General features: G+C 51.7%; 1 protein-coding gene and 1 long non-coding RNA gene across 13 annotated transcripts in view; one reads left to right on the top strand and one right to left on the bottom strand.

Annotated features, from left to right (window-relative positions):
• LOC310884845 overlaps nucleotides 1-1,474 on the top strand; it is a 28,879-nt gene extending 27,405 nt beyond the window's left edge. For both annotated transcript variants that reach the window (XR_014574428.1, XR_014574429.1), the window contains one exon: nucleotides 44-1,474. This is a non-coding gene — a long non-coding RNA (uncharacterized lncRNA). The remainder of the gene's footprint in view (nucleotides 1-43) is intronic.
• The window catches only part of PBX3 (PBX homeobox 3), a 114,829-nt gene that overhangs the window by 48,647 nt on the left and 51,605 nt on the right, over nucleotides 1-14,577 (bottom strand). The gene's annotated exons all lie outside the window — the stretch shown is intronic.

The following is a 14,577-nucleotide window of genomic DNA, read 5'->3' as shown; positions in this document are numbered from 1 at the left end:
AACTGCTATTTTTATGTTTCCATTTTTATTCTACGGTGCTCAGTTTAGGACAAGCATTTGCTCGGAGGAGGAACGTTTGCAGTTGCTGCTCCCCCACCCCGCTCGGCGGCGTGCGGCTGTTGCGGGGTTTGCAGCGCGGCGCCATGTGACTGGGATCAGCACGCCAGCAACAAAAACCAGCTCCAGATCGGCTGCGGGACTGGGGTGGGAGCCCCCGGTGTTTCCATATTCCAAGCTAGCAAAGCCAGCGTTTGCATGCTGAGAGTGCTCAGCACTCAAATATCCTTTGAGAGGGCAGACTGTCCTGCAGCACAGGGCCGGGAAAAACACTGAGCCCAGCAAAAACAGTGGATGTGACAGAGAACCAAATCGGGAGCGCTAATGAAGTGAGCCCAGCATTACGCTAGCTGGCTTGATGGTTCCTCTGCTTTAATTTATCTGCCTTCACCATCCGCTTTCAAAGCAAGCTGAAGGAAGAGGCAGGTCCTTTGTTAGTGTACCAGCGTAGCGTGGGACATCGGGAGCATGGGACGCAGGCTGGTGATGGGTAAACAGCAGCGGGAGAGGGCACCCTTCCCAAAACCCTGCGCTGCTGTCAGCCTCTCCCAGCCCCTTTGATACCGGGTTTAACACCGTAAGAATTTGATTTAGCACAAGGAACCGCAGTGGTGGTGCTGTGGGGTGCTGCGCAAAGAGTCAAGGAGATGCTACATCAATGCTATGCATTACCACCGAAACGGTGCCCCAGGAAATTTAAGTATAAGCAGGCAGAATGTTGTTCTAATTGTTATGTTAGTACCTTCTGCAGCAAATTAATGCATGAAACATTTTCATTTCGGTACATAAGTTTGTGTGTGTCTGAGTTAAACATTTATGTTAATGGACCTTCTGGCAGATCTGTAATGTTTCAAATACTCTTGTAGAACAGCTTTTTCTAAATACATCATTTAGCAGTTCTTTCCCCATTTTCTACCTGATCTGGGGGCATGCAGAAAGGGAAACTATTTCACAGTTTTAAAAACCTCCTGCTTGAGTAACTACAAAACTAAGCTGCATTCAGGCAAGGTAGCAATTAAGCCTGCGCTGCCACTAGCAATGTAAACTGTATTAAAAAAAAAAAAAATTAAATAAAAGGCACACTAATAGCCAGCATATGCTCTGATCATAACACCCTGCATCAGCATGCTGCACTCCCCTGCTGCTGCGTGCGCTGCGCCCCATGCCCACTCCCACACCCCACAAACCGTGCCAACCCGGTGCCCCCTGGGCTGCGCAGGGCTGGGGGCCGCCCTCCCCGTGGCACAGCTCCTGGACACTGTCACTGCGCCGGCCGCCCTAAAAACCCTGCCTTGATCTCCATCCCATAAATCTGCCAGGAGGACGCGCGCAGTGCTGGGATCGCTGCCAGCATCCCGGAGCGTGCCAGGATGCTGCCCTGCGGGGCGCGGAGTGGGGAAGGTGCCCGTCAGGCTGGGGGGGTCGGGGCACTTCTGTCGGGACGCACGTCGGGACGCTGTGCGTGGCCCCTGCAGGGCTCGGGAGGCGAGAGGGCTGGCCCACCGCTCACCCCCAGCCCGTGCCCGCACCTCTCAGAACCACGAGCGGGTCTTGGGCGGGCCCCAGCCCCTACGCGGCTCACCGCTGGTGCCCCCCATTGATTTCCCATCTCTGCCACCTCACCGCTCGGGCCGCTGCCCGGCTTTGCCGTGTCGCTGCACATTTATGCGCTCCCAGCTCCCTTGATCTGGGTAATTAGGGTTTATGTGTTAATTGGAATAAATACAAAGGTGGGAGTCACAGGCATAGATTTCCAAGCGCAGACGAACTGGAGGGCCGGTACGCGGGGAAGACGCCTTAGCAGACCAGTGCAGGCCCTGGCCTGGCCGTGCCCCACAACTCGGGGCAGGCTGGGGAGTGCCCCCATAGCGGGCCTGCCCTGCCCTGGGCGGTCTCCTGACCCCGCTTCCTACACTTCCAGTGCTCAGTGCCCCAGACAAGGCCCTCATGGGTCAACAGAGGCTTCCTCGGGAGGCGGACGTGCCGCGTGAAGCAGCACAACAGCAGCACAAGCTCGTCCGTGAGCTAACGCTGCCGGTGGTGCGCGGAACGAGGCCAGGGCCCGCGGCTGCAGCCGCCGCTGGAGGTCCTGGGGCAGGGGCATGCGAGGAGGGGTCCCTGCAGTGGCCGAGCGCTGGGATGGAGCTGGCTGAGAGGAGCCGTCCCTGCTGCCCCCGGCTCCACGCGGCAGGGCTCGTGGTGCCCCGGGGGCAGTGCTGGCTCGGGCACCGGCCCCGTCACAGCCCTTCGCTGTAAATACGAGGATTTCTCATCCTCTGTCGGGGCTGCAGGAAGGGACCCGCCCCAGAGCGATGTCCCATCCCAGCACGTGGAGCCCGAGGACAGTGGCTACGTGGAGGGAAGTTTGACCCGAGGCGTGAAGCCTCCCTCTCAGCTCATGTCCTGCTATCTCTGTGAAAGCAGCACCTGTGAAAAATGTAACTTCTCTGACAGGAGCACTATTATTCTTGAAATATAACTAAATGTTACACAGTAAAAGCATTTTCCTTCTTGAATTAATTACATTTCATCCCCTCCCTTCCCCCCCATTTCCAAGGTAAAGGCTTTAACTGTCCAGCAGAAGATGCTCTCCTCTCCCGAGCAGATATGAAATTTGGCAAGCCTCATTTATCCTCGAATTTATAATTCAACAGATGCTTTTGCTAACACTTCTTGATAATGTTGCAGTAGAAATACAAGACTTAACTCCTGGTCATGGGAGGCGGAACACAAGTATTCGTATTCGTATATATATATATTTTAAAATCCTGCTTTCAAATATTATGCGTTGTATGGCTTCCAAATCAGTTTAAACTTTCTTGGAAACTTTTATAATAAACAGTCCTGCTACATAATTTGATGTTTTTAAATGAAAGCATCCAAGCTAATCTATACAAATTAACAGATGTCCTCCTGAAACAGTTAGAAACAAAGAAATGCAGATGCGAACATCATCAGCATCCAAATGAGCTTATTGTAGGACCCTTTAAGGCACATCTGAGCATAGCTCCAGCCTGTAGTCTACCTTTCAACTTGCAAATGACAGTGTCACCAAACACTGTCCTTCCATCAATCAAGCTGGGTCATGAATATACAAAAGGCAGCAGAGAAGCTGGCTACCTCCTGCAGTTCAACTTGGCCTAATTATCTGGGCCTTTCTTTTTGTTCCCATCTGAAGGGTATACACCCAGTCAGCTGCTGGGCAGCCCCAGGCCTCATCACGGGAGGTTACGCACACTGACCCTCCTGCGGACAGCCAATGCAAGTTAAATGTGAGCACCAAATGTCATCTTTCTTATTCATCATTATAAAACTTCCCTCCCCGTTCAAAATACCAATCTGCTGCCATTTTCAGACCCTCCCCCGCGCCCCTCCAAGCTGTCATTTCGCAGCGTTCGCTGCCAGTTGAGTGAATTAGCATCCTAACTGATGTGCTGTTATTCTCCCGTGCATCCCTCGGATGCGTTAACTAATGACCTCCCCCGGAAAACCCAGCCGGTCCGCGGCGTCTCCTCGCCGTTTGCACAGGTCCGGGTGGGCTCCTTGTGCACGCGGGAGCCTCCAAGGCTCTGCTGGGGAAAGCCGCGGGCACCCACAGGAAAAGGCCCTTCCCAGAGAGCGGCCCTTCACGTCTCATCCGCAGCAAATCGCTGCTAACACGCTGCTGTCATCCACCAGCGGCAGCGACGGGAGCCCGACCGCTCCCAGGGGGGCCCGCAGCTGCTGAGCCCCCAGGGTCACCGCAGCGCCTGCGCCAGCCCCGGGGCCCTGCCTCTCGCGGCGACGACCCGCCGGCTGCGGAGCTGCTGGCAACGCCGTCCACGGTGCTTCTCTGGGAGGGACGCGCTGCACAGGGGGGTGCTGACCGGGATGGGGGCACGGCGCTCGCGTGGCCAGGGGACCCCCCAGCAAGCAGGGTGCAGCACCCACACCCAGCACCCTGACCGCGACGCCCAGGGCTGCAGCGCGCTGGAGCCAACGGTGCCCAGCGCCCGGGGCGCTGCGGGAGGTGCCAGGCCAACGACCCCAGCGCGGTCCTTACAGGGCACAAACGCAGCACCGGGCCGGCGGGACCGGCTGTGCTTCTGGTGGGGCCAATCTGTGAGATTATGCAGAGACTAAACCTGGCCAGCACTTTATGTTGCATACTTCGAATGCTTCCTCTTTATAATAGCTTCGACTCTTCAGCAGTTTACTGCTGTCATTTACACTTTTTCCAAAAGATTTTGTATTACATGTAAACAATAAGCAAGAAGCCCTCTTGTCCTCCTGTAAAGCCCTGTCCGGCACGTGCAGTCCCCCGCTACGAGCATCCTCGGCATGCAGGAGGGGGACTCCAGGAATGCAGGGCCAGCAGAGCCACGTTTCCTCTCGCCGATGCAAGGCCACAGCAGCGCAGTGGACGCGGGACAGTTTGCACGTCCGCTCCAGGTGCTCCGCGGGGCCAGCACAGCACACAGGGGGGCTCGGCTACTTCTGGAGCATTTCTGTATTTCTGTAGTTCTTCTGCTTTGGTTGAAGGCATAAGCTTGGCTAACCACAGCTAACCCAGCTACACCACAGGGCACAGGAGCAACATTAAAATTGTATTTGGTAGCAAGTGGCACCACTTTGCTGTGTTTTTATGGGTTGCACTTGCAGACGTACCCCGCAGTAATGCAGCGTGCACTCCCTTGGTACTGGACATGCAGCAGGAGCAATGTGCTGGAAAGGGCCCGAAATGTCAGGAAGTGAGCTTTCGGGTTTATCCCAAAGCCCATGGACTCTGCAGGGGGAAGCCCCACTGCCTGAGGTTTTGGTTGGAGCTAACCCCCAGAAACACCGGCTTAACCTGCCGAACTTGTGAAGGCAAATGGAAGCGGTGGCTCAGGAAGACCTGAGCAGGGACAGCAATCATACAGGTGCACACAAATGATCGGTGAGCTTTTCTTGGTAATTTGACAATGTTTGTTAACACATAAAGTCTTGTGACAGCCCCCAAAGCAGTTGTGAAGTGGGCCCAAACTTTAATTAAGAGAGAAAATAGCAGAGGATTTGCTTTTTCATACCCAGTGAGATGAGCAGTCCCTGGTAATGCCAGGACAAGCCAGGGAAGCGGCCTGTGTGCTGCCACGCTACAGCCTCCAAGGAGAGGGGGACAACTGTCCTCTGGGGCAGGACTCCCAGTGCAAGCGGAACAGGGCTTGCTCAGCACCCTGAGCATCCCAAAAATGTGTGAAAAGAAGCTGAAAGGCAATCCACGTATCTGAAATGCTTCAAGGCCTGAAGTTCCCCATAGGACCAGTGTCTAGAGCAGCAGTACTCTAGAAACATGGAGCAGTGAAAAAATTGTCAAATCCCCCTTTTAGAACTGAAATCACTTTATAGACTACCAGAGCTTGAATAAATGTGGGAGGAATTTTAATGATTCCAGGTATTTCCTGCCTGTACGTGGCAGTGGCCGGTGCGAGGGCTGACCCCGGGTCACCCCAGCACATCCCCTGATCCTGCTGCACCCCAGCATCTCTGGCCCATGCGAGGCGGGGCTCAGCCCCCACAGTGAACGCACGCAAACACCTGCAAAAGCACCTCGGGCACAGATGTGAGAGCCATGACCCCGTGCCACCTCCCTCCCTCTGCCCAGGCTCCGCGCTGGCAGCAGACGTTCATGCAGATCTGCAGCCAGAGCCGCTCACGGAGCAGCAGGGAGTTAGGGAGAAGTTAATCCAGGGAATGACCTTTAGAAGGAAACTGTAGCATAGATAACTTGTCATATAGAAATGAAAGCAAAAATAAAATCTGCATCCCTGATTCCTTTTTCCTTTCAAAGCTTGGTGTCTGATTTTGCAAACTGTATTATATATGTTTACATTTCTATAAAGGCAAGTGCTCCTTGGAGGAGCAGCTTAGGTAATTCACATTTGCATCATGTGTAGCTATGATAAATAATAAATACATAGCTGATAAATGGTACTGTGCAACTGGAAGACCTATTTTTTATTGAATGGCTGACTAAATACTCATGTAAAAGTCATAACTTGATGCTTCTTTTACCCTGAGGCTGCAGTAATTTATTGTAGTAATTTATACAGGCTGCTGTGGTAAAGGGACAGTTTTAGCCCAGCCTGGGGACTGCCCCGTCCCACCAGCTCCTCCCTTCGGGTGCACGGGAGGATTTGACAGGGGACCTGCAGCGAGCAGAGAGGTTGGCGGGTCAAACCCGGTGCTTTAGGTGCAACGGGGCCACGGGACGAGGCCGGTGGGACACCGGCTGCTCCAGCACCCCACAGTCCGCGCAGTGCCCTCGCACCATCAGCGCACAATTTCCCCTGCACACGCTGCAGAGCCACGTGCGCAGGCCCCCATGTGCACAGACCCCGCGTGCACAGGCCCCCACAGCGTGGCACGCGCTCGCCCACACCCGTGGGTCCATCTCCCCGCCCTCGCCCCGCGGTGGGTACCCGCGCTCCTGCCCACCCCACCGCGACACCAGGGAACGGCTCCGCGGAGTGCACCGACAGCCTAAACCCTGCCACTCAAGCAGGAGAAATAAGGTTCATAAAGCACAGACCTAACGTCCAGCCTGTGAGACAGAGGTAATAAATACTGTCGTGGGCAATGCCTGGAACTTCTCTTTTAAAAATGTGTGGAGGACAAAACGATTCCTCCCAAAACACAAGTGGGCCCCATCACTGCCAGCATTCCACAGAATTAATTGGAGAAGAAATTTAAGAAATATATTCCCGGCAATATTCTGCCTTTGATAATTTAGAGGCAGCCATGATAACCACTATTTGTACATGACAGTCATATGAAATAATAAACCTTGCTAGCTATAAACATTACCAAATTCTGACACTATTGATTTATTATGTCTAACAGTGACATCAAACCGAACAACTGACAGAAACAATGTTACAGCTTTAAGAGCAGTTTGTCAACGATTAATTCTGCCAAACGGGGTTTAGTTTTATGCTGGGACTGCTTGTCTAGCAGTTGTCAATCCAAGCAAAAATTACTACTGCCACACGTCTGCTCACGCCAGCCCGAGGCGCCGCTCCGCTAGCCCTCATTACCCCTATCACTGCAAATACAGATGCAAGGCCAGTCCCTATTTAATATGCGTGTTAATTATGCAAATTATTAATTGGGCTGGTGCTTGAGGACTTGTGTTTATGCCCAGATTAGAGTCAATAACTGTATCACACAGCATTTTAAGCCTGACCTGTGACAGAAATAAAGCTGTGCTGAAAGCAACGTTCTCTCCCGCCAGCGCGGTGTGGTGCGGTGTGGCGCGGCGGCTGCTCACCGTGCCGGCTGCTCGCCATGCCCCCCGCTCACCGTGCTGGCCTCTCACCGTGCCGGCCGCTCACCGTGCCAGTCGCTCACCGTGCTGGCCTCTCACCGTGCCGGCTGCCGGCCGCGCTCAGCCGCTCGCCCCGTCGGGCACAGCCCGGCTGCATGGCTGGTCCCCGTGGGCACCCGCGCTCCCCGGCGCCCGCCTCACGCTCCTGGCTTCTTCCCACATTTTCATGGCCATTTTTCCATTAGGAACGTGGTTTTGTGCTATTTATATTACACTGTCAATAAAAAGCGTATGACATGATATTATACGTTGTAAATTTGTTTGATTTTTTTTTTAAATCAAATACAGTTAAACGTGTAAAGATAGAGGGTAAAGCTGTAAGGCTTTTCCAATTAAAATTTACAGCAGACAATGTTGTAAATTTTATACAGTTGTAATGCTTGCTGCAGTTGTGCTGAAATGGGAACTATTGATCAGCCTGATTTCCCAGGATACACGAGGGGGAAACAAGGTATTGCACAAGCAGAAACAAAACTTTCATTTGTAAAGCCTTCTATTATACTTTACTGCCCTCATTTGGTTCCAGATGCATCTCTCTTAGCAGAAGAAATAAGGTCAGAGCCTCTTCCCCAAAGAATAACAGAGCAGAGAAGGTTAACGGGGTGCTCCACATCGCTCTGAGCTGCAAACCGGCCTGTTCTGGCTCGCCCAGTGCAAGCGCTGGCTGAGTGCAGCACGGCCACCCAGCACGGGCACCCAGCACAGCACGGGGCACCCCGTACAGGCACCCACCCAGCATGGGGCACCTAGTACAGCCACCCAGCACGGGCAGCCAGCACAGGACACCCAACATGAAGCACCCAGCACAGCATGGGGGATCGCTGCAGCCCCAGGACCTGCTCCAGTGGTGCCTGAGGCGCCCCTGAACACAACAGAAGGTCTGTGGCGCCCAAAAATCAGTTCACAAACAGCAAGGCCACATCTTCATCTAGGATAATACTTATGAATGTATCCAGACTGATTTACTTTGGCAGAACTTTGAAAATAGTGCATTAAAAACAAAACAAAAAAACCAACAAACAAACAAAAAAAGGGGAAGGCAGCACGATGTGGCTGGGAATGTGTGCCTCAGGCCAGCGGAGCACCAAGGCACTTGCTCGGTCATATGCTGCTTACCAGACTCTCACTCATGCTATGGACACACACGCACAGGCCACGATTGCTGTTCCTCACAACATAAAGCCGAACCAGCACATCATGCTGTCTTTTATCCAGGTCGCTGGCGCTGCTGCGAGGGGATGCATTAATGGCACAGGTCCCGGCTCCAGCAGGCGGGAGGCACAGGGGCACCGTCCTGTGGTGTCACCGGAGGTGCCGAAATCGGCCCGGCCAGCCGCGGTCACGAGCGGCCTCCTGCAGCTCGGGGAGGGCCGGGGTGTCGGGGCGGGCGCGGGGCCACGCAGCACCGTCCTGTGGCATCCGCCGCTGAGCAGGCCCCGCCGGGCAGCACGGCCACCAGCCCAGCACCACCAGCCTGCTGCTCACTTCCCCCAGCTTTTAGCGACGTTTGGGCCAGATACGCTCTCTCCTATGTGGAGAAGATAACGCTTTTTAATGGAAAGCCTGGCACAAACAGAGCTGCCGCCCGTCCAACAGCTCTGTTAGTCTATGCTAAGAGCATTTACATATGAATTATGGCCACCTCCAGACTCAGATACGATGTTCTCTTTCGTTTGCACGTTTTCCGCACTTCTTCCTTCACTGCCCTGCAGTGACTGTGCCAGGCCCCCAGTCCTGAGCTTTCTAGGAAGGGCTCCAGGGGCCTGAGGCGCCCGTACCGACTGCCCCGCGCCCTGCAGCGCCGTGCCGCTGAGCAGCTCGGCCGCGGGGCCGGGCAGCCCTCGGGTGCCCTGGGGCTGCTGGGGCCCGGCACCCAGCTCGTCCCGCAGCCCTGCCGGCAGGACACCCAGCGCGCTGCAGGCCGTCGGCCTTGAAAGGTGCCGCCCGGCCACGCAGAGCCAGCTGAAACCTGCAGTGGCACCTGCCTGGACCGACGTGAATCTAAAACAGAAACAACAAAGCCGTGGCTAAGTTAAAAGGAGGAAAAAACAGACAATGGATGATCCCAATAATGGGGAAAGATAACAAAGCCCCTGGATCCTAGCATCTGGCACTAAATGCACTTTTCTGTAAACTGAATGGCGGCTTCCAAACTGCGCCAAGCATCGCTCCTTTGCCAAGGCAGTAAACAGCTTTTATCAGCAATAATGATGGCATAATCCCAGCTAAAAAGGAAAGTAACATATGGCAGCAGCCCTACAAACACCATCCCAACAAAGTAGGGGGCATTTTTATTACAGCGTCCACTTGCAGAAAACCTGCCAGACTACTTCTCTCTTTTCTCCTCTCTTTTTTTACAGGTTATCATCTTCGCTGTTTGAGCTGAATGTGGCATTTGGGAGTTTTAGACTAATGAGTTCATTTTTCTGGGGAAAAGAAAAAAAAAAAAAGAGGAAGAAAAGATACCCAGAACTGACAGATGACAACTAACGCAAACAGGCTTGTGAAATGAACATATATGCTTAACACAGTGCTTTGGAAAAATAAATGCTGCAAAGGTGCCACATTACTTCAAATATTATTATACGGTCTAGTCTTAGGTGCAATGCTGTGTTTGGAAAACAAATATGTGGGAAGTAATAATTCAGATCTTAAACAATTTTTTTCCCTAATGGTGCAATATGTTATATAGGAGCACTGCTAATAGGTCAGGTGCAAATCAGTGCAAATTTTGTTTACAAGCTGATTTCAAAAACAAAATTAATCTAACATTATTAACCTTTTTTAATGGCTGGCATCCTCATTTATATTTGTGGATGTAATATTCACAAAACTGATTTTAAGCCCAACTGTATATTTATCAATAACAGCATGAGACATAATGCCCGTGTGAAACACATTGGTGTGGACTACAGAACAGTTTGCCGTCACACTGTCTTGCTTTTAATTGATGAAACAGTGGTTCACTTTTTCGTTATCTGTTATGATTTGCTGAAATATCATCTCCAAATAGAGAGATTCCAATCTCACTTTGGCTGTGCAATCTCATCATGCAATTATTTGAAAACATTACAGTTCACTAATTATCATGCTAATTATTTTGCCCTATACGTTTGCCATCCCGTTGTACAATTAAACATAGAGTACAAACCTTTATTTAGTCCATGCAAATGCATGTGCTGATTGGAGAATGAATGTGAAAAAGTGGAGGAATGCACTAATATTTTTTTGACATCTTTACCTATAAATATTTTTTCAGACTGAAAAATGTATCTAATAGCTCCACTCACTGATGTGCACTGCAGTTTACCACAGTGTCTATATTTCTGTTGTCAGTTTTACAGTATCTCCCTTCATTAAACCTATCAAGTTTTCCTTTTGATCATGCAACCAAGGCCAGAAGACAGATATCTTCCTGGAACAGAGCAGTCTGCCAAGTCTTTCACAAGACCAGCTTTAACCTCCCTATTGATTTTCTCAACACTGCAGCCATTCATTGTTTGTGACATTTGGCTGTCGGCTCTTTAACACCCTTCAACCAAATCAATTTCATATTTTTGTCAATGCCCTGCTAGAGGATGAGCAAAATGGGAAGAGACTTAGCATGATTTAGAATGTTGATTTCCTAGAGCAGTTTTATCTGTAGTTTTTACAAGCCTTATAAAGTTAATTCAACATGTTTATTTAAGCATACGTAATAAATTGGGAGAGAAGCACTACCAGAGTTAAGTTTCAAATTCCCCAAATCTAATTCATGAAGGAAACTGAATTATTATATCAATGTCAGTAAAAATAAATGTGCAGCAGTCCTGATCCTTCCAAAAACCAAAAACAAATTAGGCAGGTCCCTGGCCAGTCCCTGCCTGCTGTGCCAAGCCCGTGTCAGAGCTGAGCGCGAGCGCCAGCCCACACCCGGCCCCGCCAGTAACACGGGGCACTCCCCGGTGTCCCCCCACCACTGCTTCCCCGCGTGATGAGAGGCAGCCAGGCTGGGCCCTAAAATAGACATAATTGTGCTTCCTAGCAGTGTCCATCAGAAAACAGCACTTACAGAGCCAGAGAATGAGCCGTGCCCTACAGAGAAGGGCTTGCCAGAGGTCGGCGCTGGATCCTCAAGGACAGGGTGACAGCAGAGCCACCTGCACTTGCTCGCTCATACAGAAATTGTACCTGTTCATGCACGTTCCTGGGGACATTATTGTCCTATCACAGAAGGCAGTCCTGCTGCTCCGAGCTGCTCCAGGCGCTGCCAGTGGGAACGGGAGCCACTGCCACAGGAAAGCGAGCAAGGAGCCCGGTCCTTGACTAGCCTGGAGCACCCTGTGGCCCTCCAAGTAACCGGTGAAACAAAAGCAAACAACTCAGACCCCAAACATGTGCAATCACCATCCACCTAGGCCTTGCTGAAGGAGGTCTAGCCTCTGGAGCAAATGTGTTTGGAGATCTTTCGGGAGCCCGGGTTGTGCTGCACGCTGCCTCTGCAGCCGGGCAGGGTGTGCCGATGGAGCAGGGCGCGCAGGGCCCCTCCTGCATGGCCGCCGAGTGACTTGCAAACAGCATACTCGTCTGATAGACCAGAGGCATTAAAATGGGGATTAACAGCCTGGCAGCTTGAACAGCTTATTTGGAGTCCTAGGCACTGTTGTGTAAATATGTATTTAGGGCATTTCTAGGATGCATGTTAAAGACACGGTGGATTGTACCCGTGTCTCTCGGCACACCTGGATTTATGCGATGTTTATTAGAAGTCCTACAGGTACCGTGTGCTTGGTAAATACGGTTATGGAAGCAGTTACTGCCTGTAATGATCTAGTTTGATCTTTTGTGTTTGTCTGCACATCTCCTCACACATCCAGCTTAATCTGCTACCTTCAGGAGGGAAAAGGCAAAGAGGTATGTTCAAGGATAGGACAGTAAAGCTTTTGCAGAGCAGGCCTGCGGACTTGTCCAGTGTCCTGCCTGTGGCATGGAGGTTTCCTCCCTGGCTCCTGGGGAGCGGGTATGGTCCTTCCACAGCACTCCCCTCTATTTTTTATCCACTGATGAATGGAAGACGGCTTAAGCTGTGGTGGTTTCAAGGACAAGGAGGACTGTGATGGCGCAGCTGACACTTTACTACATCAGGGACACGAGCAGAAGGGAACTCCTGCCCCCGAGGGGCCACAGGAAGGCCTGGGGGCCATTCCTGTCCTGCCCAAGCCCCCTGAGCGTGGCCTGTGCCCCAGCCCAGCCCCACAGCGGGCAGGGCCCAGCCTCTGTGCCCCCGCTGCCAGGCGCCTCCCAGGCGGCAAGGCCCGACCTGGCCGAGCAGCAGGGGAAAGCCTGATGAGAAATGAGTTGGAACAAAACCTGTAGTAAAAAGAGATTACAACTCTCGGCCTAGACCCTGGGGGAAGGAGGGCAGTGTGTTTAAAATACTGTGCCTAAAATAAAAAATATTCTCCACACTGGCAACCTATTTTGCTGGGTTCCTCATAGGCTCTTTCCAAGACCATGTGCACACCATGCCCCCTCCTCCCAAGGGACAGCCAGGACATATACAGCCAGGCTTAAAAATAAAGTTTCCAGGATGCTTTCCCAGCGTGGTGTCCTTCCAACACAGACTACACCCAAACCAGCCCTCCAGTAAACCCCAGCTGATGGAGCGCGGGGAGAAGGGATGGCACAGGGTAGGATGGGACAGGCAGGTGAAGCCCTGCACATGGGGGCTGGAGCACCATGGCCACAGGACCCTGCACCAGCTGCTCCCCAGAGCACCCCAACATCGCTCTCCTTCAGCTGAAGCAAGACCAGGCCCGCAGACAGCAGTCCTCCACCCAGAGTCAGCCCCTCCCTGAACAAAGGCACCTTCTCCCAGCTCCATGTTGTTGTTTTGGTCAGAGCTGCCTTTCAGCATCACCAAGAAAAATGCAGCCAGACTTGGCTTTTTTTTAATAAGCATTTCTCAAAATTAAACAAGAACTTGTTCAGCCTCAAGTGGAAGAAATATAGGGATCGAATTATGAGCAGAACAGGGGAGCGTAGGAGTGCCAATGCTCCACATCTGCTCTGGCACGCTCACCAAGTGTGTGCCAAACACCCCACTTTCTGGTGCTGATAAGGGCAGCAAGCGAGCTCTGGGGGTCTGGGATCAGCGTGGGGCTGGGAGGGCTGCCCGCGACGGGCACCTGTCCCCAGGCAGCACCGGCCCGGTCCCCCTGCCCCCGGCTCTCGGCACCCAGCAGTAGAGCAGCGGTGGGGCTGGCGCTGGATGTGTCCCCCAGACCCCGGGGTGTAGAACAGCAGGTGGTGGTGGTGGTGGTGCCGTGGGAGCGCCCCTGCCCGGCGCTGGGATGGAGCTTGAGCGGCTTTCAGATGGTGGGAGACTATGGCTGCTCCTACATCTGGACGGGGGAGAACCCAAAATACCAGAAACTCAATCCAAGGCAGTTTTCATACCCAATGAGGCAGCAAAGGAGCAGCCTGAAAAATGTATTTTAATGTATTTACTATCTTTTTTAGTTTTCTAGCACCACGTGGGAGGACACAGGAATTTCTCACTCACAATAATCTCAGAATATTCCCTTATTTCCCTGCTATTTTGCTGCGGGATTTTTTTCACTATGACCCAATATCCTCCTATTTTCAGCTGCAGCATGTTTGCTTTGATGACGCCTTAACCTAGAAATAGTCTCCAGTTGTTTACCCACTGGTAGAGCTTCAAATATTATATTCTCACTTTTTTAAATCAGTGCAGACACCTGAGACAAAAAGTGTCCCAAAAGCTGCCTACAAGAGCTACATGCTGGTCACTCTTTCTTGTCAAGGTTGATTTATTGCCTCCTTGCTGTTCAATTTCACATTTTGTCCTCATCATATCCGTGGCTCATGATCATTCTAGGCTGACCCTTGTAGGGCAGGCAGGGAATATTGATAAAACAATTATCTGTTAGCCGTTCATTTGATTTTCCATTTCAATTACGGATTGCACGAGGCAAAAGGAAAAAGATTGCATCATTGATTTTTCTACCTTACAACAGTAAAGAGTTGCTTTGATGGTTATAAAATGAATGCAACTCAACCATGCTTTTAAAGGTCATATTTTTTGTTTTACTATATTTCTTAAAAGCCTTAATATATGCAACTGTACAAGGGGAGAAAGACTGTATCATCGGATCAGATAACTAGATACAAAG

The sequence above is a fragment of the Anser anser genome, assembly GCF_964211835.1.
Source record: "Anser anser genome assembly, chromosome: 21".
Lineage (NCBI taxonomy): Eukaryota > Metazoa > Chordata > Aves > Anseriformes > Anatidae > Anser > Anser anser.
Note: the sequence above shows the minus strand (reverse complement) of the source record. Positions and strands in the feature narration are given on the sequence as shown.